The 24,312-nt window shown below is 40.1% G+C and overlaps 1 long non-coding RNA gene across 1 annotated transcript; it reads left to right on the top strand.

Annotated features, from left to right (window-relative positions):
* Positions 1–5,580: 5,580 nt before the first annotated feature.
* On the top strand, positions 5,581–20,203 carry LOC112545186 (uncharacterized). Its single transcript, XR_003088631.2, has 3 exons — positions 5,581–5,718; positions 9,510–9,663; positions 15,704–20,203. It is a non-coding gene; the product is annotated as an uncharacterized LOC112545186 (long non-coding RNA).
* Positions 20,204–24,312: the final 4,109 nt, after the last annotated feature.

The raw sequence follows: 24,312 nt of genomic DNA, 5'->3' as shown, positions 1-24,312 counted from the left end.
TCTCACATAGTCCTGAATATCTTTTTCCTCTTTGATGGCTGCAGTAGCCATTTCAAGAGGATACCCTAACTCAGTTACACCTTTTAGCCAAAATAATACGTAGAATGAGTCAGTATTTAAGCCTTTGTAGGCTTTTTTTCCTCTCCCCCCCATATGTGATCACAAGATCTGTTTATTGGGTGGAGTAAATCAATTGTTGAGGGTGTGGTTTTATTGAGGGGGTGCAGGTGGGGAAAGGCACTATAAAAAGTTGAGCAGAAACAGTACTCAAAAAATTTTGAGTAAATAAGCAGAACAGAGGGGGAAACATATACCTTCTATTATAATAAGGCTTGTACTACTGTTGTGCATTTAAACTTTCTTTTTTGATAAAACATCCTGATTGTTACAGTTATACAAACACAGTTTGGGGAAAAAATGTGTCCATAGTCTCCTGTACATTTTTAATGACTATTTCTTTTTATAGATCAAGTATCAACTCTATAATACTCAGAAGATTGCTACTCTTTCAGATTCAAGCCAGATTTAGAATTCTATTCGATTACAGAATTAAGCACTATGGGCAACAAAGATATGCATTATAGCAACTACTGACTTCAACTTTTAAAATAAAAAATATAGCAAAAAGTTTTCTACTGTTTTTTTCTAGAATTGCTTTACATCATTCAAAGAGTGACATGGCTCAAGTCTTCATCTGAAAAAGCCAGTACATTATTGAGGTCTCAAAGATATTCTTTTTATTTATATTTAAACTTAAACACTGGAAATAGTGCTCTGATGTAGGCTATATCTGTGGAAATAAACTTTGTAGTCATGCAGTATATAAAATACAATTTGTAACAGTGTAAATATATAGTAAATAATTTATTGGAAAGGAGTAATAAGGGGAGAATATAAAGGGAAATTAAACTGATCCATAAATGACAACATGAGGGAAAGGTGAGTTTTTTTTTTTTTTTAAAGGAACTAATGTGGTTCATTTAATATCAATACATTTGATTCATTATAATGTTAAGCAGGAGTAAACACAGTTTTATAGAAATTCTGTTCGTTAATAGAAACATAATAGACAGGTTAATCTCTGTATTAGTTCCTTTAAATATTTTTTTTCTAAATTCATCTGTTTGTGTGATATTGTCTAGATATTATTGTAAAAATCTCATTCCCAGTAAAGTAAGTTTAATTTGCACGTATGTGTGTAGTTATCACAATAATGTTAGAAATTTAATGGTTTCAAATAATGTATTCAGTTTTATTGGAACTCTGTTTTCCTCTGATTTGATCTTGTTGCTAGTCCTCACACAGATCAAGTTTGAGTTAAAAAATCCTCATTTACATCACTTTGCACTGCATGCAATCCTTCATATAGGTGTAAAGTGGGAGTAAAATGCTACTAACTGAAAATGGTAGGATTTTACATACATTTTACATTGGTCAAAGACTATATAAAGCGCAGAACAATGAACACCAGCAGCTGATGTTTTCAGATTACACAGGTTCATAGTAGTTTTAATGGAACCATTCTGAATAACTAAGAAACGACAGAATGTATTATGCCAATTTTGCCAGTTCGGCACATGAGTTGAGAGAATTTTTATTAGGTGGATAACTTGCCTCCAGGATTCTCAGAATTAATCATATCTCGTGGACATACTCCTTTCCATTAATGAACACACAACATTTTCTTATGTGGAAATGTAATATAATTATTTTTAATCCATTTTGCTAGTGGTTCTTTTTTCCTCTCCCCCCCCCCCATAATATGGCATATTACGTAGCAGCAGTTATCAGGAGGTCACTGAGATGGCTCCTCCTTTCTTTCCAGCTGCTTTTGCAAACATTCAGGCTCCTCTGTGCAGTGATGGACAGTAGTTTGCACTTTAAAAAGCATGTATTTTATACTCACTCTTTAGATGACCTGAGGGCTATATGATTCTACAGAGTCTAAATTAGTTTGCAAGGCAGTTGGCTGTTCAGTAGGCAGGTTTTTTCCTGAATGTATAGGAACATAATATTGTATATATATGGATGCTACAGCAGAAGCTTGAACTAGTATATAATTTGCAATTTCTTCTTATTTAGGACCCATCATTTGACCTCTGTATTTGACTTTATTGCATTACTTTTTCTGAGCAAACATAGGAACATACACAGTATGTAAATGTGTTTAAATGGTGGCAGTAATAATTGCATTCATTTTTATCCAATGTAGACTGCAAACATGCACTTGACCCAATTAATGTTAAAACGTCTACAGCCAAAATTACTCTAGGTGTCTGGATGAAAAATCTGAACAAGTATACATTTGTTCTATTTTAAACACCATTTGGTTTAAATATTTTTTTACCTATTCTGTTAAAGCCTCTCCATGTCTAATATATACATGCCTATAATAACCAAAGGAACACTACACATTAACTCCAACATCTCCTCCTGAAATTATGACTGCTCTATTCTGTTTGCTCTCTTAGATTTATTGCAAAATGTCTGTCCCCTGAAGAAGTACACCTGGTTGCCATGACTCTCATGGGGCTATAACCACAGAAAAAAAGAATATTAAATAGCAGATAGCTCAACTAAAAGCACTTTTAAATGGCTTTTTTTCTCTTGGAGATGCTGTATATTTTCATTCAGTCAGTAGAGAGACTTTTTCTAAAGCAATATTCTGTACAAAAGGGTTTATATTCTGTAAAGATTTTGCATGCACATGCACACACACACTGTGATTAGCCTTTACCATATGGAAAATAATCCATATCTTGGATTGCTGTGAGTATGGTACTATTTTGTAGACAAATCAAATTTCCATAATGTGCTGAACACTAATCACATCTGGACATATTTATGGTTTTGATTTTGTGGGGTTAGCTCAATCTTTTTTTCCCCTTAAGACTGATTTAGTGGCATTTTCCTCTTTTTAAATTATATTACTGAACAGATAATTTTCTGGATTAAATGAGAGTCCCTCTGACAAAAAATGGGGGGGGGGGGAGATTGCTTACCAGGCATGTTTTTCCAAGGCCTATTCAGATGTACCATATAATAAATAAGACTTCAAAAAATCAGGCAAAGTGAGCTTCCTGAGGTGCCAGTGTAATGTGGGAATGTGAAATGTGAGTTTGCACTATTGTTGGTGAACAAAGTTGTATTCTGGTGGCTGGATCACAGGATAGGCTGGCTCAGAGGACCTAATTTTATCAGTTAATCCATTTTCTAAGCTAGAATTTAAAGTGGTAATGTTAGAACATAGGTGGGCAATAAAACGGTGGCAGTTTGCTAGGGTTAGCCCCCGACAGGCTGCTACTGCTATATTTACCTGTGCATCCACAGGTCCGGGCAATTGCAGCTCCTGTTCATTGTGGATTGCCGTTCCTGTCCAATGGAAGCTGTGGAAAGCAGCACAGACTGATAAACTGCTTCCTGCAGCTCCCTTTGGCCGGGAACGGTGATCCGTGGCCACCAGAAGCTACAATCACCTATATCTGAGGGCATGCAGGAAAATATTGCAGTGCTGGCCCAGCAGAGGCTAATGCTGGGGAACTGGATCTGGCCCACAGGCTGGTATTTGCCTACCCCTCTGTTAGAATGTGTTAGCAAATACATTTGAAAAATCTATTGTAGATAAGGAGGCAGCATATATGTTTAAAAATGCCAAACTGGTTGAGTAACCCACTTTAACTTGAGCAGCTTAGTAAGACTATGTGCTTTGTGTATGATTTTCAAATGTGTTAGTGTTAGCTAACATATCACCTTTAAATCTTAGGGCAAGTCTACACTACAAAATTAAGTCAACCTAAGTTATGTTGATGTAGAGCCACCACCATAATTACACTGTGTCAACTAAAGTACATCAACCTATGCACTATGCCTTTCATGGGTTGGAGTTATTAAGTTAGTGTAGTGTTCGATTTATATCATTGGGATGGGAGCTACATTTTCGTGTAGACCCTTACCGAGTTAGGTTGATATAAGCTACATCAATCTAACTCGCTGGCTACGTCTACACTGGCCCCTTTTCCGGAAGGGGCATGTTAATTTCAGCTATCATAATAGGGAAATCCGTGGGGGATTTAAATATCCCGCGGCATTTAAATAAAAATGTCCGCCGCTTTTTTCCAGCTTTTCTAAAAGCCAGAAAAAAGCGGCAGACATTTTTATTTAAATGCCGCGGGGGATATTTAAATCCCCCGCGGATTTCCCTATTATGATAGCTGAAATTAACATGCCCCTTCCGGAAAAGGGGCCAGTGTAGACGTAGCCTGTGGGTATAGACCAGGCCTTAGCCTGAAGAAAGACAAAGATGTTGGGTGTGTCTTGTCAGGGAGAAAATGGTGGGTTTTTTCAATCATGTTAGTTGCATGTAGGGATGTAAAAAAGTAGTCGATTAGTTAACTACCCGATAAACGTAGACTTACTCGATTACTCACATTCCCTCTCCCCCTCCCCGCTGCCTCTATATTAGAGGTAGCTTGGGGAGGAGGAAGCAAGAGCCGGGACGGAGGGGGAGAGGGGGGACAGGTGGCTTAAAATCTGGTTCCTTCCAGTACTCTCTCCATGGTGCTGCTGCAACTCCCCACTGAGATCCCTGTGGACAGAGGCTGCTGGACCCATCACGAGCTCAGCTCCAAGAGCCCAGCTCTTACTACATTTAAACTGTAGAATCACAGTGGGGATAGTGACTTCTGAGCGCCTTCTCTTATCGACTAATTGTGTAGTCGATACAAATTATATCAGCTACACAATTACCCAATTACCATCTCTTAACATCCTTAGTTGCATTGTGTTTATTTTACCACTATTGAAAACCCAGTTAATATGCTGCAGGCTAAATTGTGTTGAGGCTAGTGCTAATGAATGCACTTAGGTCCAGCACTGCTAATGTCATCACCATATGGAAAGAGGCAAAGAGTAAATATAAGATATTTTGACTTAGATTTAACTAATGCAGGCATTTTTTCCACAGAAAAGAAAAGATCCTAACATACCAGCAAATGATCCCTGATGAGAAAGAGAAATTCACAGAAGTAATTAGGGATATAAGCTACTAGTTGACTACCCTAATTAGTATCAGAGGGGTAGCCGTGTTAGTCTGAATCTGCAAAAGGGACGAGGAGTCCTGTGGCACCTTATAGACTAACTGCATGCATCTGACGAAGTGGGTCTTTGCCCACGAAAGCTTATGCTCCTACACTTCAGTTAGTCTATAAGGTGCCACAGGACTTCTCGCTGCTTTTACCCTAATAAGCTTATTGGGTAGTCAAGTGGACTAGTCACCCCCTCCCCGCCACCGCTGCCTCTTAGCCGGTCCTGGGAGGAAACAGGTTGAAAGCTGGTTCCTCCCAGCACCGCCTTCGCAGGCTGTGTGTGTATGTGTGTGGCAGGGGAGGAAAACTGAAGCAGCCCCCGCTTTTGCCGGTCCGACTGCTGCACCTCAGCTTTTTAAATGTACAGTAGAGTCTCGATTTTCCGCCCTTCACTTATCAGACATTCCGTTTTATCCAATGGTGCCTCCTGTCATGTGATGGCAAGGGGCTCCAGGGACACTTCATACCACAATGGCCTTTCTTTCCCTTTTTCCAGGGCTGGACAGGAGCGCTGGTTGGCAGGTCTGCGGGGGCTCCCCTCAGCTGAACATGCAGCACGGGCTCGGCAACCTTACCTCCCCACCCCACGCCTGGAGCAGCTCATGCCCACGCTGCGAGCTCGTGCGGCGCTCAGGTATGCTGGGCCTGTGCCCCGCTCGGGGCCCGATCCTGGCCGTCCTGCTGTGTTAGTGGCTCCGCTTTTAGGAGCGGGCCCGGACCCGCTTCCCCCTCCCAAAACTTTGCGGGCTGGGGGGGTGGGGAAGGGAGGAAGTTGCCCCCTGCGGAGCGAGCCCAGCTCCTGGCTGGAGCAAGCGGGGAGTCCAGGCCGAGGCAGGAAGGGAAGGGGAGGAGGGTGTGTGGCAAGGGGAGGGGCCGCCACCGGGCTGAGGAGAGGCAGAAGTGCTGGGGCCTTCTGCACGTCCAGGCGGCCCAGGGGAAGAGGGAGGAAGAGGATGGGGGAGGACGTGGCCCCTCACGAGGACGCAGCATTTGGAATCCGCCGGGGAGGGGGCAGTGCGTGCGCCAACCACCTCCGAGCGTGCCGGGCCCCTGTCCTGCCACGAGCCAGCACCATCCCTATTATTCGACATTTCCAGTTATCCGACCATCCTCCGGTCCTGTTTAGGTCAGATAACCGAGACTTTACTGTACTAAGAGTGGGTGGCTCTTACTACATCTAAAAGGCAGAGGCATAGCCAGGATATCGAGCACCCTGTCTCATCCCTTACTGACTAATCGAGTAGTTGATGGAAATTCCTTTGATTACTCAATTAGCTGATTAATCAAAATTTAACATCCCTAGAAGTAATATTGCCAAAGGAGAAAACAAACCCAGGACCTGAGCCTTATGGCAATTCAAGTAAGGTATTTTGTGCTCCTTAAATCAAAGTGTTAAAAAGTAATAGTTTATTTTATGAATAAGTCTTATTTAATATCTCAGGTCATCAGTTCTACAACTGTCAGTCAGGATCACAAAGTGGGTCCTGAACTTATTTTAATGTGGTCATCAGGGCTGGCCTAGACTTGCTGAGGTATGAGACGGATTCCAAAGCCTGAATTTTATTCCAGAGGCCAAAACTGAAGACTGAGGGTTTCAGTGCCAGACTGTGGGGCTCAGGTTACATGCTGCCTGCCTGGGGCTGAAGTCTGTGGGCTTTGGCACCCCTGCCCAAGGCAATGGGGCTCAAACAGGCTCAGACTTTGGCTCCTCCCTCCTGGGGTCATTTTAGTAATTTTTGTTGTCAGAAGGTGGCACTCCCCACAATGAAGATGAGAACCCCTGTCTTGGGTGATTATTAAATCCCCATGTTTAACAGCTTGGAACACACTAATAAAAATTAACTGTATTATTAGGCAAATAATAAACATTACAGGCGATAGTGTATTACTGTGGGTGATCTGCAAGTGAATTTTCTGATTGTCTACATATCTGTGCATGTGAAACGGGTATAGGAAATAAATCTTGTTCCTTCACTGACTGCAATGCAGATCTGCCTTGGGAGGGGTTTTGGGATCTGTACAGCTCAAACACATGTCAGCATTCAACCAATAGCCAGCCTTCCATCTGGGACTGGATTAAAATGTGTGGGATTGATTCAATATGTTTTTTTCCTCCTTGCTAAACATGGAAAACTCACTATTATTTACTAATCTGAGTTTATACACTCTCCTGGCTCTGGCTACATTATAGAAAGCACAGTTGTGACTACTTTTCAGCATAAAAATAGCTACCGTTAAAAATGTTTTAATGAGGGATTGTTCCAGAGTTTTTCCAAAATATCATATTATATTCAGATAAGCAATTCCTACTCTTAATTTACTCTCCCAGTTATGTTTACTCTTCCCAATGGCTAGGAGCCTGCTTTCTGATTATAACATGTCTTGCCTTTTTGTTTTCGATGTTCTGTTAAAAAATTGTGCTTTATTTTAAAAAATGATAACCATTTTATTAATCTAAGGTGTCTGGAATTTTAAAAGGTCTTCTCAAATTGATTTTATATACAATATTTCCTCACCTGTTCTTGATGAGGGTAACTTCTTTTCTTTTGAGACTTTCAGAGTACTTATCTGAGGAATGTGACTACAGTTTATTTTTATTTGTAGCACAAAACATATATGAATAGAACTTTGTTTATCTCAAGGTTCCAGAGTGAATTTCTTGATTTCTCCAGGGTAGTGTCTCATATCCACACTTTCAACCAGGGTGAGGAACCTCAGGCCCGGGGGCTGGATGTGGCCCTCAGCTTGCCTGGATCTGGCCCCCGAGGCTCAGTTTTGGGAGCCCATGCTAGTGCTCCAGCCTCTCTCTTACCCACACACAGGGCTTGAGCACACAAAATCTACTAGCCTGGGCCCCAGAAGACTCTGGTATACAAGGGAAATGTGGGGAGTGTCTTTTTCTTTCTCAGTCAGGAGCTTCTCACTTGTGTGCGGCCCTCCAACTGATTTTTCCGTGGGTCTTCCCTACCTCTGCTTTATACTAATGTTTACATTGGGACTTTCATCTTAAGACATATATGTAGAAAAATACATGTATCCAGACAGCTTTCTAGTGATATTACTTTTGAATAAACAGTAGTATATCATTCATTTCTCCTTATAAGCAGGAAAATTTTTTTTATTTAGGAACAAATAATTGTAAGTACAAATACATGTCACCCTATTATGAGAAACGGTCTTGTTTTAAGAATGTGTCAGGACCGTAGGTGATTTCCAGGTGTTTTCTTCTAAGTAATCCTCTCTGTCTTTAATTTTTATCTGAACTACACCTGCAGCTCCAAAGTGAAAGCTGTGTATCTGTCAGAGAGAATGGCTGGGCTCCATTTATATATTGCAGCTATTTTAATCTCTTATTGAGATATATGCGTAGAATCAACTGGGAGGATATAACTGGGAGTATATAAGACGTATGTGTTATTAGTGAACATTTGTGTGGCACTAATATGTTCCAATTTCATCACATTAATGACGGTGTACACCTGTTTACCAAATACTGTAGGTCACATTGCAACAGGCACAGTTGGAAACTGCTGAATATACTAGAAATATTTATGGCAATATATAACCTGATGACATTTCCTGCCTTCAGGACACATATGATTTGAGTTCTCCTGGTTTTGTTGACCATATAATTAATCATTTCCCATATATTAATAAGAAGGATAGTAGTGTAAGCAGTTTACACAAACAAAAATTTAGGATAAGGTCAACTGTGTAATACATAAAATGGAATAATATTTTGAGACCATGATTAATTTTTAAACAAGGGATTTCACATAACTCAAAGCCAGGTGGATACCCAGAACTCACCTACTACTGGACAGACCCAACAAAGAAAGCAACAGAATGCCACTAGCCATTACTTAGGGTACGTCTAGACTACATGCCTCTGGCAACAGAGGCATGCAGATTAGACTACCCGGCATAGGAAAATGAAGTGGCGATTTAAATAATCACCGCTTCATTTAAATTTAAATGGCTGCTGCGCTGAGCCGATCAGCTGTTTGGCAGCTCAGCGCGGTAGTCTGGACGCTCCCTGTCACCATCCCCTACCTGAAAAGAGTGGGAAAAGGAAAAAAAAGGCAGGAAAAGTGTGTCACCTGACTAATTTGCCTGGCAACAAAGCATTTATAAGGGGTGTTCACCTAACCCTCAGGGCTCTCTACATACATGCATAACTTAGCGCTGCTGGAGCAACAGCTAGTACACTGTTTGGCATATAAGGCCATCCAAGGCAGAAGCTTGGTCGCTGTCACCACAGAGGGTGGTAGTTTCCCACCAGAGAGAATGTCTGGGAGAGTACTCTATGGTGCAGCAACCGTGTGCCCCACACTTGTAATGTGTGAGTTATTTGTTTTACAGGTAAGGAGATTGCAGCAGGGCCAGTCATACTCACATGCATACTTACCATTACTCTCCTTCCAGTCCCCACGTAGGGTGGCATATCAAGAATAGAAGAAAAGAAAAAGGAAGACTAGAAGCAAGAAGACCTTTCACCTACCTGAGTCTCTGCAACTCTGACCTGTCTCTATGAGTTCCCTTTTTCTATCCTGAAGCTTCACTGGACATCGTGATGATGGTAGGACCCCCTGTTGTTGTATTTCGCCCCCCCCCCCCCGTTTATATTGTGGGTTCTGGCTTCAAGCCATTGTTGTTATGACATCCAGATTTTTATGTTTGTCCTTTAAGTTAATTCATGTTAATGAACCAGTTACTGTTCCAGTCATCTGAGTCTAATTTGACTAATACCTGGTGACACAGATACAGAAAGGGTGGAGTACCTGTGTTCTCACAGACAGAATTCAGTCCTGGTCTAACAATGATCCCTTGCTCTCAGAGACCTTGGGAGGCAGGCCAGTCCTCCCTTACAAACAGCCCTCCAATCTGAAACATATACCACCAATGTCACACCCCACAATAGAAACACTAATTCAGGAACCTATCCCAGCAGCTAACCCTGTTGCCAACTGTGTCCACACATCTGCCCTCGACTGTGTCTAAACTACATCCCTTTTTTGATAAAGGGATGTAGATTAGGCACATCGATATTGCAAATGAAGCCAGGATTTAATATCCCGCACTTCATTTGCATAATGGTAGCTGCTACTTTTTTTCGAAACAAACAAACAAACAAACAAATGGCAGAAAAATGAGGAGTACAGGATCTTTCGAAATGGGGCATTTCTGTCGAAAATGCCTCGTCTAAGCTGCCAGTTTTTTTTTCAAAATAGCCCCATTTTGAAAAAAAGCGGCAGCTCTCATTATGCAAACGAAGCACGGGATATTTAAATCCCAGCTTCATTTGCGATATCGATGTGCCTAATCTACATCCCTTTATTGAAAAAGGGATGTAGTTTAGACACAGCCCTAGTGACACCATCACAGGACCTAACCTCATCAGCTATACCATCAAAGGCTCATTTATGTGCACATCTACTGATGTGTAATATATGCCATCACGTGCCAACAATGTCCCTCTGCCATGTACATCTGACAAACCAGACTGTCTCTATGCAAAAGAATAAATGGACACAAATCGGACATTAGAAGAATGGCAAAAGTAAGTGAGGGAGCACTTTAACCTCCCCGGACATGCAGTTTCAGCCTTGCAAGTTGCCTTTCTCATGTTAAAAAAAAAACACTTCAGAAACAGACTGCAAGAAGAAACTGCTGAGCTGGAATTCATAAGTAAATTTCACACCAAGGTCTTCTAAATAGACACATGTAGTGGTTCTTGCAATTACAATAGGTAATTTTTCATTCAGGTACTCTCACCTTCTCACCATTGCTGGTCATGAGCCATGCACACTCTGATTTGATTAGTACTGATGTCACATTCCCATCCCTGGGCCTTTCTTTCTTTCTTTCTTTCTTTCTTTCTTTCTTTCTTTCTTTCTTTCTTTCTTTCTTTCTTTCTTTCTTTCTTTCTTTCTTTCTTTCTTTCTTTCTTTCTTTCTTTCTTTCTTTCTTTCTTTCTTTCTTTCTTTCTTTCTTTCTTTCTTTCTTTCTTAGTTGTATCTCATTAAAGCTAATAATCCTAATAACCTAATACTAATACATTTGTCAGTCTCTAAAACCAGGCTCCTTGGCTGTGTCTACATTGGCACCCTTTTCCGGAAAAGAGATGCTAATGAGACAAGTCAGAATTGCAAATGCCACGGGGGATTGAAATATCCCCTGTGGCATTTGCATGAACATGGCTTCCACTTTTTCTGGCTCGAAGCTTTGCTGGAGAAAAGCGCCAGTCTAGATGGGATCTTTCGGAAAATAAAGCCTTTTCCGGAAGATCCCTTATTCCTGATTTTAAGAGGAATAACGGATCTTCCGGAAAAGGCTTTATTTTCCGAAAGATCACGTCTACACTGGCGCTTTTCTCTGGCAAAGCCCTGAGCCGGAAAAAAGCGGCAGCCATGTTCATACAAATGCCACGGGGGATATTTAAATCTCCCGCGGCATTTGCAATTCCGAAGTGTCTCATTAGCATCCCTTTTCCAGAAAAGGGTGCCAATGTAGACACAGCCCTTGTGTTTTTGCTGAAACAAATTAACATGGCTACTTCTCCGAAACCAGTGTTCACACTGAAAATATCTTTGTAAAACTATAGTAAACACTACTTATCAGTATTAGATAGAATAAGCAGACAAGCGTAGGTTTTTATGAAATATCTATTTGATCTCCTCTGGGCGCTGTTGAAAGCTATCTAGAAGTTTTCATAATGTAAGACTCTGCCTACAGAAGAGCTTGTATCAATGTTTGCAAAACCAGTTATGCTCAAACACAGTTGAAATGTGGTTTGCAAACCATACTGAACATGGTGTCCATCTAACTTACACTTATATATCAAGGGAACTGGTCATAATACTCTTGTCTCCTTGATGAGACACTTGATGATTTTGTAGTGTTGGTGGAATCTAACTGTTGGTGGAATCCCAGTTATGCTGGGAGGGTCTCCCTGGCAAATGAAGCCATTCTCAGGCCACTTGGACAGAAGGAAGAAGCTGTTTAACTATTACCCTGATGTAATATTACAAGTTGGCCAATGGGTAGCACAAGTTAAGCCAGTTCTGACCATGACTGTAGAGTGAGTAGTGGGTAATAGCAGGAAAAGAGAGGAGAGAGCTGTTACTCTTAGTCAATTGTGAAACATTGTTACACTTGGCTATATCACCTGCTGTCAGCTCTCTTCCCCCCTCTCCTTTTGTTTGGTTCAGTGACCCTTTGTCAACAATTTCGACTTTAACTTGTGGATTTCATCATGGTTTTAACAAATATGTATATGCTTAAATTTGGATGGGGTTTTTAAATCCTTTTCTGAAGTGGGGCATTAAATCTTGCTACAGTAGTTACAAATACTTAGTTATCAATAATTGGAACAGTGCTTGATGTGAAATGTCAAATATTGCTGTGGCAAGAGCTGGTAGAAATTTTTTAATGTAAAAGGTATAAAAATCCTTTTTTAAAACAAAAATGTGTAAGAAAATTTAATTTTTTGACATTTTTTTATGAACTAGTCCAAAACCAAATTAAGCTAGTTCTCCTATACTTCCATTTCAGTTTTTCCTTCCCCCCCCTTTTTTCCCCACATTTTCAGTGCCAAAAGGGGAAACCAGTGAAAAGGAAAAAAGAAAGAGACAGAGAAAAGAATTCAAATTGACACTTTTCCAATCAAAACATTTTGAATACATTTATGAAACTTATGAATTTTTTGCAAACACTCTTTTTCATTTTTGAATGCCTCTAGCTGTGGCTGTTGAGTGTGAACAGAGCCTAAGGCTGTGTCCAGACTCAGGGTTTTTTTTCGAAAAAATTAGCCTTTTTTCGAAAAAACTTCACCTGCGTCTAGACTGCAGCAGCGTTCTTTCGAAATTAAATCGAAAGAACATGGCTTTTCTTTCGACGGTGGTAAACCTCATTTCACGAGGAAGAACGCCTTTTTTCGAAAGTGCTCTTTCGAAAAAAGGCATTCTTGAATGCCAACAGGGCTTTTTAGAAAGAGAGCATCCAGACTCACTCGCTTTCTTTCGAAAAAGCGGCTTGCTTTTTCAAAAGTTCCGCTTGCAGTCTAGACGCTCTTTTTTGAAAGAGGCTTTTTCGAAAGTATCTTTCGGAAAAGCCTCTTTCGAAAGAGGCTTGCAGTCTAGACATAGCCTAAGGGATTATCTTTTACTACCGTGCTATATGAGTACAGCTGCATTAATGCAGTCGTGCCAGTGCAGCGTGTCTGATGAAGGCAAGTTATATTGATGGGAAAGTGCTATCCCATCAGTATAATTACTCCACCTCAATGAGAGGCGGAAGCTATGCCAGCAGGAGACACCGCTTCAAATTGATGTAACTGTTTGCTCAGGAAGTAGTTTTTCACACCCCTGAGTAACATAAGTTACATCCACTTAAGTGGTAGCATAGTGTTAATGTGATGTTCAGTAAACATAATACAAGGAATGATCTGCTACTGTTATCAAATATACTTATACACTATTTGGCAAAGCCAGGTAGGTAAGACGTACCCCATCAATGCTCAGCTACAGCAAGAGTCTGCGGGGTGTAGCTGAGGTGGGAGGACTTGTTCATGCCTTCCCACTTGTGAGGCTGGCTGGGGACCAGTTCAGCCCCAGCATAGCTCCAGAGCTACACTACAGTATGTTTGGCTGTCTCTGCCCCTCAACAGGCTATTAATTAGACATGAGCACACCAGCCATGTCTCCTTACAGGAAGGCCACTAGTATGCTCCGTGTGCTGGGGGCTGACTGGAGGGTGACATAAAACATGGCTATGCTGGAGCAGTGCAAAGACACTAGAGTGGGATTCAGGATTGAAATTGCAATATAATTTGGTAATTAAACTCCCATCTAAACTAAATCATGGTTAAAACACAGTTTTGTTATAGGGTATGGAGGGAGAAATGGACCATGTTGTAAGCTGCCTACACTAGAAATGTCTACATTAGAAAAAACAAATTCGCTTCCTTTTTGGGTTCTGCTTTGCTGATATTTTAAGTAATAATTGAACATAAGCCTCAAGCCCAAGTTTTCTCCCTGTTTTTGTTCCTGCAGGACTTTCCAGTCCTTGCCCCATTCTGGCCAGAAAGTACTGGGTTAGTTCAAGCCATGAATAACTGTAGGATTGTAGATCCTATTACAGGTTCGACCTCCTTGGTCTGGCATTGTTGGGACATGACAGTGGTCTCAAATTTGCCAGACCAGGGGAGCTCCTCTGCCACCAGCCCCCCAGCCCACTATCCCTCCTTGCTGCCAGCTCTGCTTCAGGCCATGCACCCCTGCCTCTGGCCTAGCTGGGTGGTTGGCTGGCCAGGCCAGTCCCCATCCCCTACCACTTGCTGCTACGGGTGGGCTCCCAGTGCCCTAGCTAGGGCTGCCGTGGGCAGGCTCCTGCTGCCCTGGCCAAGGTTGTAGTGTATGTTTGGCTCAGCTGCCACAGGTGGGCTCCCAGCACCCCCGCCAGGGCTGTTACAGAGCCCCAGCCCTGCTGCCCATGGGTTTGATCCGGGACTCTCTGGAACATCTTTCTTTCTACATTGACAGAACAAAGTCATTCTGGTTCTCTCCTCACCTGTTTGTTTCCATCGCTAACCATAACATGGGAGAGAGAATATCATCTCAAAGAATATCCCACTGGCTATCAGAGTGCATTAATACCTGCTACTCACTTAATAACTTACCTACACCTGCTCCAGTTCGAGCACACTCTACTAGGCCAGTTGCAACCTCGGTCGCACACCTCAGAAAAGTTCCAAAGGAGGGCATTTGTGCAGCAGCAACATGGTCCATGGATCACACTTTCATGAAAAACTACTCGCTTTTCTTGGGTCCTTTACGCCACACTAAGTGAGCGAAGGCTGGCATGCAGACAGCATACTTACCGGATCCAAAGTCCCTACCTCCATAAGATAGACTGCTTGTAGTCACCTGATGTGAAGCACCCCCAAAGACGTCTCTCGAAGGAGAAGAGGAGGTTACTCACCTCCTGTAACTGATGTTCTTCGAGATGAGCGTCCCTGGGGGTGCTCCGCTGCCCTCCTTTCCTCCCCTCTACTTTGGAAACCAATAAAATAAAATAAAATAAAATAAAATAATAAAATAAAATAAAATTAAATTAAATTAAAATAAAAGCAATCTTGTCAATAATGCTCCTCTGCCTGGTTCCGGATAGAGAAGGAACTGAAGGGAGGCAGGGGGCCACGCCTTTGCATAGCTAGTCAGGGAGTTCGCACGCATTGCACACTGTGCATGAGTGGCCACCTCTGAGGCACTGCTAGCAAAACTCCATCCAGAGGCTCTGGGATACTCTACACCTGATGTGGAGCACCCCCAGGGATGCTTATCTCGAAGAACACCAGTTACAGGAGGTGAGTAATCTCCTCTTCCTCTGTTTTCTGCCTAAACCTGTTAAAATAAGTGGCACTCCTATGCAGGAGTATGGACTGCTCTGATAAGAATCTCTTTATAGTCCATAATATTTGAATGCCTTTCTGGAATCTGGAAATAAGATCTAGAATTAACTGATTAGAAGAAATAGCCTCAGTTTTAATCCCCAGTATATTTTAGCAAACAACACAAATACACTAAGTAGTTACAGCATGTTTTTTGGTCTCTATTCAGGAAATGTCTAGAAATGGAAACATCAGGAGCTCAAATCAGAGTTGTTTTCGCAGAGCTAAAGGGAGCATTTTGTACAGCAGCACTAATATGAACGTCTTGGAACTGAACTACAAAATACAGATTAGTGATCTTATTATCAACTCCATCCCTACACTTCAGGAATGGTTGGAATGAAATATGTGGTATGGGTCCACCTCTAGTTTAACATCTGCACTAAGAAAAGGAATCCTGAATCCTTCAGGAGGAAAAATTCTATATTGAAGTTCACTAAATAAAAAAGTGTACATTTGACAAGTCTACGCTTGTGACATAAAAACTATTTTACTGCAGAGGATTGTTTTTTGCACAAAATAAAGAGCTGAAAATTGTCAGTTTTGTGAAACCTGGTTTTGCTTTGTAAGTGGCTTCCCCTCCTCCTTTCCAACTACTGTCCGTATAAATACCGAGAAGCTTGGCATAAAGAACTCAGCCTGGGGCATACTCCATAAAACTTACAGTGCAATTAAATGAGCAATTTCTATTGGAAATAAAATGGGTACGTTGAGTAGAATATGAATTAAACCAAGCAGGAACGGAGTCAGATAACCCTACATTGTACTCAAGGTTCTCCAAAAGATCCCCAGGGTCAGCAGTACTAAATGCAGCTGACAGGTCAAGGCCAATCAGTAAAGAAAGATACATGCAGTTTGCAATGAAAAGCAGGTCATCCCAAATTTTGATTAATGTAGTCTCAGTGCTGTGGCATCCACTCAAATGGGTTAGCAAAATAAAGACAGATAGCAGTGGGTTAATTCTAACACTTCTTTAACGTACTGCAGCCATTACAAGCTTCTCTATTGCAATCACTGTAACTAGTGTTTCTCAAATTTACGACCCTTTGTTTTACATTGCCATCTGTCCTGAATTTTGTGGATTTGCTTCAGTTACACGGGACTGTGCTGTTGAGCATATTCAGGACCACCAAAGAAACCCAAAATAGTTGTGGGACAGTGCACTACCAGCATGCTCTGTTGTGACATTATGATGTGTTGATATCATGATAGAACATATAGTGAAAAATGGTAACTGTAATGGTCCCACCTAGTACCCTTTGGTTGCCCTTTGTTTCCCATGTCATCTAAGGTATGTCTACACAGCAACATTATTTCAAAATAACTAGTGTAATTTCAAAATAACTTAGTCCCTGTCTACACAGCAGGCAGTTATTTTGAAATAATGTTGCAATACTGTCAGGTTGGAGGACTTCTTACTCCAACTCTGTAACCCTCATTGTAAACCCTTTCTTGTAAAAGAACGTAGACAACAAAGCATTCATGGTCACAATCCTGGACAATGCAGGATTGAACCCTGCTTAAAAAATACAGCCCCATTGGCCAAGAATGCATGTGGGGCAACCTTAGACTGAACACTCTGAAAAGGAATATGTTTTTGGCAGTGTTCCTCTTATTACTCTTCAGATTTTTTTTCTGAACAGGAACATTTTTTAATTAGAAGAAAGAAAAAAATGTGGCACTGACTATAAGCTGCTGCAATTTTATTCAGTAACTTCAAGTTCTGCCATATATATTGTTCCAAATCCATCATGTAGTAGAAATGGTAATCTCAGTCTAGACTGACGCCAGTACTCACTCTGTTAGCACAGGAAATTCTGTGCCTATGTGTGTAATCTTTTCAGTGACAGAAGAGCTCAATGCCACTGTTGTTTTTGCTCCTTTGTTTGCTCTGATAGAGAAGCAACACCACTAACAGTGTTGTCTTATATCTAGATTAGGATACCCGTACCAATATGGAGTAGTGTCTTTCTTTGTAATGTCCCTATTGATTTCAAGGGTACTGGGAACAAGGAGAACCTTGCAGTGCTGTATGCAAACTATTTTAAGAATCCTCGCTTCCCAAAAATGTATAAAAAATCATGTAAGAGGTGTACATTCTCAGAGTGGAGCTTACAAATGCCACCTTCTATGTTACTGAATAACACCCTCTCCCAACTACATTGTGTATTTAGGATTTCTTTTTGTCTCAGTAATGTGAGTTTTGCTGTGGGGAGAGATTGGAGACTAGTTTAACAGTTGTGAGAAAAGGTGTATTGACTAGCTATTGCACAGTATCTGTAATGGATGACATTGTTAGTCAAGGTGCAAGACATCTTCCCTCTGGTTCTGCGGAAGACAGCTGAGAAAGCAAGTACAGTGGCATAGCTGCATATTGCACAAATACCCTAATGGAGTTATGGGCATGCTCCAGTGACGCTGTGCTGCCAGAGTTCAAAGGTAAAATATTAGGGGACAGAAGAGCCACTGCAACTGCACAAGTCTTCTGTGCATGCCCCATATTTCAGAATGATTTTTCTGTTGGGTGCATAAGGGAAAATGGGATTATTCTTAGTAATGATTTCCTCACAGTGTTATAACCTTTGTGGGGCTTTTCACATGGGAGGGATCATTCAGGCCCCATATTTACTTTACTTCTGCTCGGTTAGACCCAGGGTACTACTATCTGTATTACACATACATTTTTATTTTGTTTTCTTTTTCACATGAAGAAGCATAAAGCTAATGGACATTTTGTGATCACTGCCAGTGCCATGTATTTGCTTGTACTCTCTTTTAAAGGCAAGCAATATGAGGCTGGCCTTGGCTGACTTTCCTGTGAATACAGTGTGAATTCTTCAGGGGGGATTCTGGAAGTTCAGAACAGAGTGCAGCAGTGGAGATGGTAGCAATTATGAAGGCTATTCTGGTTCCAGAGCAGAAACCTACCCTTCTGGGGCATACACCTCCCGTTACTTATTAGGAAAGGGAAACCGGTGTGAGAGAAATATTGTGAGAGTTTTATTAACAGGTCCAATAAAAAGCTTCCTTGGAAGGGAACCTGATGTGCCCTGTGAGGTTATTTGGGACTGGAAGGTCTAGTAAAGTGGCAATTGATTTGGGTTTATGCCCTCATAACTCAAAATGGTGACTGACCTCTATAATTTCTCATCTGGAGTGGGGGAAATCAGACGCTCTAGTACAGAACCATTTATTTCTGTTTAATAAAAATGAGCTCAGAGTCCATTAACTGTTATACATTTCTTTTTTCAGCAAATGACATAACCATTATCTGAGAATACTACCTTCATACTCATTTTAGTTTATGAGCCCAAATATTTCTCATTTGCTTTGAATAATTGTTTTCTGTTTGAAATTATGTGGCTGGCTGGTTAATTAGTAAAATATAAAATGGGCTACATCACCACATTTTTAAAGCTCTGGTGCCAGCTAGTGGTGAGAGATGATATACAGATAGTATTTCATACTTGTCATTTATGTAAGTGTACAGTATATTTTTATGTGCATCATGATAATGTGACATTATATTTTATTTGTCAGTTATCACTGCATTGTGACTGGTGAAAAAACAGGCAGCTCCCATTATTTTTCAGTATGATTTAATTAGGGATTGTTTACTTGAAACCTTCTTGCCACTGTTGATGGAGAGATTGCATCATTTATTAGACCATTTACCTGTATTTAGTCTCTGGTTTCACTAGCCATTTATTCTGGACATGTAACTACTGTAGCATTTCATTAGAAATATTGCATTTCTTAAAAATGTCATGTATTTTAATATAATGTTTTTTCACAATAATTCAGTATTTTTTTCCCAGAGTGCATCTATTCTATCTCTGCTGTTGATTCACTTATGAATATTAAGAAATAAAGCTATAAAGTGGCTATTAATGTGTAAAACTCTTCAGTGACTATTTTTCTGATGCATCAAGTGAAAATAAAAGTAATTTTATAAGCATATAAGCTAAAATTCAACCAAGCATGTACATCAAGCATTATTTGTACTCAAATCAACATGTAAATGAATAGAGACAATTATAATATGAAGGAAAATTGAAAGTATACTTAGCAATTTTTTGAATAAAGAATCATGGCTATCTTTTCTAGCTTAATTAAGCAATAACTGATATTAGAGAGGTTGTGGAGGGTTCTTAAATGCCAATAAATAAAATTTGAAGCTGAGGCATTTCTTTCATTAAATAGTAGGATCCTTTTTATAACTCTACTACTTACTGCTAAAATCTATTATTATTACTAATGCTCTACAGGTAATTTATAGCTAAAATACACTGAAGGCTGTAAAGGAGAACTTTTCTTTTTAAATGTCACATGTACCCACAAAGATAATTTATTCTGTATAAGGACAACCCAAATGAATATTATTGTAATAATGTTTTGTGAAGATAGATCTAATGTTAGTGACATCTGTGAGCAATAAGCAGAACTGTCACAATCTTACTAGTAGTCAAGTGTTTCCCAATTTTATAACAATCCTGTATGTGAAGCTGAAAAAAGTAGACCACAAATAAGTAAGGATAATAATTAACAAATGCTAAACAAGGTCATGAGATCAACATTTAGTTTCATTGCACATATTTAAAAACAAAAATCACATTTAATGTGTACAATTTTGTTTTAAATCATAAAATGCTATTGTAATGGAATTTTCTTGCAGAATCCTTATTTTCACTTAGCAGAATCCTGGGGTTCTATGGGACACCATTTGAGAAACACTGAGTCTAATGTGAGTGACTGCACTAGTTGAAATACATTGATATTTCTAATACCATTGAATAATAAAACATTGATTTTTGTTGAGGATTTACATTAACTAGTATAAAAAGATAGTTGAGATTAACATTATATATGGAAGAAAAATATTTATTACTAAAAACAAATTAGGTATTATTAATTGAGAAGGCATTTCAAACACCTAATGTTATTTTCACTGTGTGTACTGTTTGTTCACTTTTTGTATTTAATTCTACTTGAACTAGACTGAAAAGAAAGGTCTTCTGATTCCTCAGCCATTCCATGCATAGCACTCATTGTGAAGTCAATGGGAATTTAGGGTATAGAAAGCCTTCTGGCAAAAAAGCTGATTTATTATTTACAAAGAAGAATTGCTACATTTGAGTTCCTGATGGCTAAATATCCCATCCTTTATTCCGAATGTTGTCACTAGAGCCTCCACAGATCTCTCCATTAGAAGATGTTGTGACTCAGTATGGGAGTTTGCCACATCTGTTAGGAAACTGCTACAGATGGTTCAACTCATTAGCTGACAGAACTCCTAGTGAACATCACCGAAGAGTACTGGGACCTCACTTGGACTAAATGTTAAGCTTGCCTCCTGTTCATTGTCATTACATTTTCTCAAAATAAGGTCCTTAGCCAATTCTATGGGACCCAGGATACACTTTTAAATGCAGCCAGACTGTTTTATACAATTGGCAAATGTGACAAAGTTAAACAGCACCAGTTGTCATTGTATAAGTCTCTGTCTAAGGACTGTGCCTCGAACAGAGCTTGTAGTATCTTTTAAAATCTTTATTGCATCTGCTTTCATTGCATTTCTCAAATGATGATATAATGAACTTTAATTTTAATTTTTAAAGATTTTTCTATTTTGTAATATCTTATCTTGAAAATAAACATTTTTCTTTACCATTTTTGTGTTTCTCCCTTTGGCATACACTGATGGAGTGTTCCCCCTGCTCCTCACCTCCACCCAATCTCATGTTTTTCAAGAAGTTGCTCCATGTTTGTATGTCAGGATCATCCATATCAGAATGATTTAGCAACAGTTTGTTACTGCTGCAGCAGAGCCAGCAGGAGTAGCTCACATTTTGCTCTTTTATGGTTTTCATAGGTTTAGGGCCAAATTTTCAGTCTCTGATTTTATATACATGTTGAGTGTACAATTAATGAATTGGAAGGTACAGACTGCTCTTATTCAATTTGTATGGACAAATGCAGTAATTGTAGAAATGGATTCGTGAGCAATTTTGTGCTTGCAAAATGAGCTTTGATCTTGCAAAGCCTTAAAAAGGGGGCTTAATTTTAGGCACTGTGAGTAGTCTTATTGACTTCCACAGGACCCTGGAGAAAAAAGGACTTGCTCAGTAGAGGTGTTTCAATATACCATGTCATACATGTTTTTAAAAAATATGCATTTTAATTACAGGTTAGAATGGCTTCATGCTTTGCAAGGTCAAAACCTTACTAAATCATTACACACATTACACAGGTATCATGTGTCAGGTGAAATGGTTATGAAAAGACTGTTTGCTCTATCAGGTAAATATTGGATACTTGGAGATGTGTATATCTATATATCTATATTAAATATACTATGTGAAAGACCCTATACGATTGCATATTTAACCGTAGATCAACCTTTTTTGGTTTGAGGACCCCTGACCCACAGAAAAATCAGTTGGGGGCCACACACAAGTGAGAAGCAAAAAAATCAAACCAAACCAAACCAAAAAACCCAAAACAACCCCCCCCCCCAAAAAAACCACACAAACAAACAAACAAACACACACAACTGTTCACTGACATGGCCTGTGACTGAGAAGAGAAAGACATTCTTCACATTCCCCTCCCACACCAGAGCCTAGGGGGCCCAGGATAGGAGATATTGTGTGCTCCAGCCCTGTGGGGAGTAGCAGGAGGCTGGAGCACCATTGTGGGCTCCTCAATGCTGGGTGGGAGCCCTGAGCCTCGGGGGTCAGATCCAGACTAGCCAGGGGCCTCACCCGAGCCCTGGACCTTAGGTTCCCAACCCCTGCCATAGATAGTCACAAAGCAAAATTACTCCGATATCATTCTTATCTCTTAGGTAAATAATCCAAATATTATGCTTGATCCTGAAGTCATTAGGAGTTTTGCCTATATCAGGAATGGACCTTGAAAGATTTTGTGTGCGTGTTTTAACAATGCAGTGAATTAAGTATTATCCTAAAGTTTGGATATTTTGTTGTTTGTCACAATTTAAACTTTATTTAAATGTTTCTTTTTTATCTGTAACAGTATGACACTATGTGCTTGGGTAAGCCAGGCTGGGTTGATTATCACTAAAGTGTTATTTATTCCTATTTTATTAAGCCCCTTTTTACATTCATGTTACTGGTTAATTTATACTTTTATTTCATGCACTAGTTGGCTTTACTGATTAATATGCCCCACGGCATTCAATAAAGCCAGGCAGTGGAGGAAATAAGAATGGTATTAATTTCTAACATTGCTATAAATTTGCCTTAATAAAAGTAGCTCAATAACACAGCAGTAGTAATACAATGGATGCCTCCAAATTGTTAGCAAAGACACAATTGAAAGAGTAACACATTTTTTCCCAAATATAACATCGCTCTGGTACCTTTGTACTGTTGCTAACATTAGATTTTATCTGTTATAATGTTAACTCCTCCGTTTACATGGTCCTCTAAAAAGTGGTGAATATTAAACAAGTCACACATGATTATTTTAACTCACTTCATTGGTTCTACAGGTGCATACATTCTTTTTGGATCTTTCAAAAGCGGATAAGTATTCAGGACTTCCACTTACCCAGTCCTGCAAGTTCACATACACAGATGACATTTGCTTTGGCAACTGAGCATGGTCACTCCCAGAATGGAAGACACCCTAAAGAGTGACTTGATTAAGATTGACGAATATTGTAGCTAGTGGGCATTTACAGCCATGTGAGACCAAATAGTTTCAAGTATGTTTCATATTTACACCACCAGAGTAGCCTGCGTACTGAATATCTTTCTCAATGGATATTGCTTGAAACACAAATCCCACCCAGTCTACTTCAGAGTAACCCTAAAGAGATTTCTCACATATTTTAACCACTTGAGGAAAACTGACTAAGGTGGTTAAGATACCTTCGTTGCATATCAACCTTCTAAGCAAACTGGTCAGCATGGCATGGGGGGCAAATGCTCAAACACACCGATCAACCAGATTAGCTCTCTTTTGTTTTGCAGCAGAGTATTATGCTCCAGTCTGGCTCCAATCATCTCAGGTCAAGTTGATGGACATGCAACTATATTGAACCATGCAAATTGTAACCTAAACGATTAGACTCATTCCAGTGTCATGGCTCCTGGTGTTAACCAACATAATTCCTCCACACAATAATGAAGATGCTTCAGCTACAATGGTTGAGAAGATCAGGCAAGGTGGAGCCTAGTATCCAAGAATACACCTGTTGCCAAAGCAGCCGTTATGGGCCCACTTGCCCTTCCCATGATTCTCTGTGGCATTAATATGGTATGAATAATGGTCTGGTGATGTCAGAAACCAGTCTCTTATAATAACCTAACCATATGTATACTTAACTTTGATTTGCCATGCCAGGCCCTTCTGAACAAATTTCAAATGGCTAGGGTCTATGTCCAGCCACCCTTGACACCTGGCATCAATAAAGAGGATTCCACTTGCGGCTGCAGCCAAAGAGTGATGATCTCACCCATCACTGATGACTGTCCTCTGACCAGATTAATGGTGGTCTAAGGGCTCTTCACTGATTGGCAAATTCATTTGGCAAGCTCTGCATCCAATAAGAAAGTATATGATTGCTATTACCTCATTGGGCACCATAATTAGCTATTAAAATATCAGAAAGAATAAAAGATTCTGGAGGGAGAGGCAAACAGGAGAAAAGTAGATTAATTGATTTTCTTTTGAGTAGTAAAATAGTTTGTTTGGTTTACATTTTGCAATTGATTTACATATTCATGCAGGAGAGGGGGATTCTTGAGA

Source organism: Pelodiscus sinensis, chromosome 7 (genome assembly GCF_049634645.1).
Source record: "Pelodiscus sinensis isolate JC-2024 chromosome 7, ASM4963464v1, whole genome shotgun sequence".
Taxonomy (NCBI): Eukaryota; Metazoa; Chordata; order Testudines; family Trionychidae; genus Pelodiscus; species Pelodiscus sinensis.
The sequence above is the reverse complement of the archived record's forward strand: the minus strand, read 5'-3'. Positions and strand labels throughout refer to the sequence as shown.